This window comes from Galeopterus variegatus, unplaced genomic scaffold (genome assembly GCF_000696425.1).
Source record: "Galeopterus variegatus unplaced genomic scaffold, G_variegatus-3.0.2 Scaffold11233, whole genome shotgun sequence".
Lineage (NCBI taxonomy): Eukaryota > Metazoa > Chordata > Mammalia > Dermoptera > Cynocephalidae > Galeopterus > Galeopterus variegatus.
Window position 1 is genome coordinate 19,595 of NW_007737344.1, and position 2,148 is coordinate 21,742.

The following is a 2,148-nucleotide window of genomic DNA, read 5'->3' on the forward strand; positions in this document are numbered from 1 at the left end:
TTTTTAGACATGAACTCTATGTCAACCAGCTCTGCTTCACAAGCTGAAGAACACACACATAAGCAATAAACTAGAAAGATTCATGGGTGCACATGTGCACTAACTCCACCCACACACAGGTTGTTTACAAGGAAATGTGCTGCATGACTCTCAACCAGACCTGCGCCAAGGGAGCCTGACTAAATTAACCTATTTTCCCCACAGGGGAATATTGATAAATGACCACCATGCAAGAAAGATTATTGTGATGTTAAGAACAAAAGCTCACATATACTAAGTGCCCACTGTATGTCACAGGAACCACACTAAAAAAATTGCATGCATCATCTCATTTAATTCAGTCTTCAGTCTTATGATGTAGGGATATTTAGTATTCTCCTTGTGAAGGTGTGGTATGTGCAACTAAGAAAGATTAAATAAATTTATTAAGGCCAAACAGATGGTACATTGGCGTACAAAAATTTTATTCCAATAAGTCTGATACAAGAAATCGTTTTCTAAACCACAGCTCTATACTGCACTTTGAGAGAGTTATATATCAAAATAATTGTCATAAAAATAACATAACCATAAGAGTAATATTAGCAGCTATCGTTCATTGACATATCTATGGTGACCAAAGGAATTTTAAACCTCACAAAGAAGGTAACAGGAATAATGAAATTTTTAGAAAGAAAAACATAGGCTCTGAGAGTTAACTGTCACATCATCTGGAAGAATTATCTCACAAAATAAAGGTTGTTTGAATTAAAAATTCATGTCTTAATCACTATTGTAGTGCTATTAAAATGAAGTATAGAAATTAATTTCCAGTTGTTTTGGAAGAATTGCATAAATAAAGGAGTTAGTTTATGTCCTTAGATTCAAATAGGAGATTTAGAACTAGTGACTAGAGATAAAAAGAGAGAATTATGTTAAATTAAAACAAAACAAATAGACAAACAACAACAACAAAACACTGAAACACTGAATAATGATACACCCTTGAAAGGGAATATGGCTACCACTTGGCTGAGTGAATCACTGTCATTAGAAGGACTTACAGAGCTTTAAGCATGTTCATCCAAGGTTGACATTGTAAAATAACTAGCTGAGGTGTTAGTTGGCTGTTCATTGAAGGTTGCTTTTTCTTCCTTCCCCAGAAGACACCCTAGCTACATGGAAGCAGAAAACCACACAGAAGTATCAGAATTCTTCCTCCTGGGCTTTTTGGAAGATCCTGAACTGCAGCCCCTCATCCTTGGGATTTTCCTGTCCATCTACCAGGTCACAGTGTTTGGCAACCTACTCTTCATCCTGGCCACCAGCTCTGGATCCCACCTCCACACCCCATGTATTTTTTCCTCTCCATCCTGTCCTTCACTGACATCTGTTTCACCTCCACCACAAACCCAAAGATGCTGGTGAACATCCAGGCACAGAGCAAAGGTATCTCCTATGCAGGGTGCCTCATTCAGATGTTTTTGTTTTTTTCATGATGTTTGGTGGACTAGATAATTTTCTACTGACTGTGATGGCCTATGACCCATACGTGGCCATCTGCCAACCTCTGCACTACACAGTCATCATGAACCCCCACTTCTGCATCCTGTTTGTTCTGATGTCTTGGTTCATCATTTTCTGGGTCGCCCTGGCTTACATTCTACTGATGATGTGGCTGACCTTCTCTACAGGGACTGAGACTCCACATGTCTTCCGTGAACTGCCTCAGCTTCTCAAGTTGGCCTGCTCTGATACCCTTATCAATAACCTCTTTGTGTATGTGACAACTGCACCACTGTGTCTGTTTCCCATCATGTGGATCTTCTTCTCGTACTCAAAGACTATCTCCTCTTTAATGCAAATGTCCTCCACTGCAGGCAAGTATAAAGCATTTTCAACATGTGGCTCTCACCTCTCTGTGGTCTTCTTATTTTATGGAACATCACTTGGGGTCTACCTCAGTTCTGCTGTGACCCAATCTTCCCAGGGAAGCTCAGTCACCTCAGTGATGTACACTGTGGTCACCCCCATGCCCAACCCCTTCATCTACAGCCTGAGGAACAAGGAAGAGAAGGGGGCCCTGGGAAATTCATTAGCAGAGCAGATATTTGTCCATGAAGCATCGCTTATCTCAGAACTAAGTGGACACTCTGGACTGCTCAGGCA

At 40.6% G+C, this 2,148-nt stretch overlaps 1 pseudogene; it reads left to right on the forward strand.

The window, feature by feature from the left end:
* Positions 1–1,158: 1,158 nt before the first annotated feature.
* On the forward strand, positions 1,159–2,100 carry LOC103610489 (annotated as a pseudogene).
* The last annotated feature ends 48 nt before the right edge of the window (positions 2,101–2,148 follow it).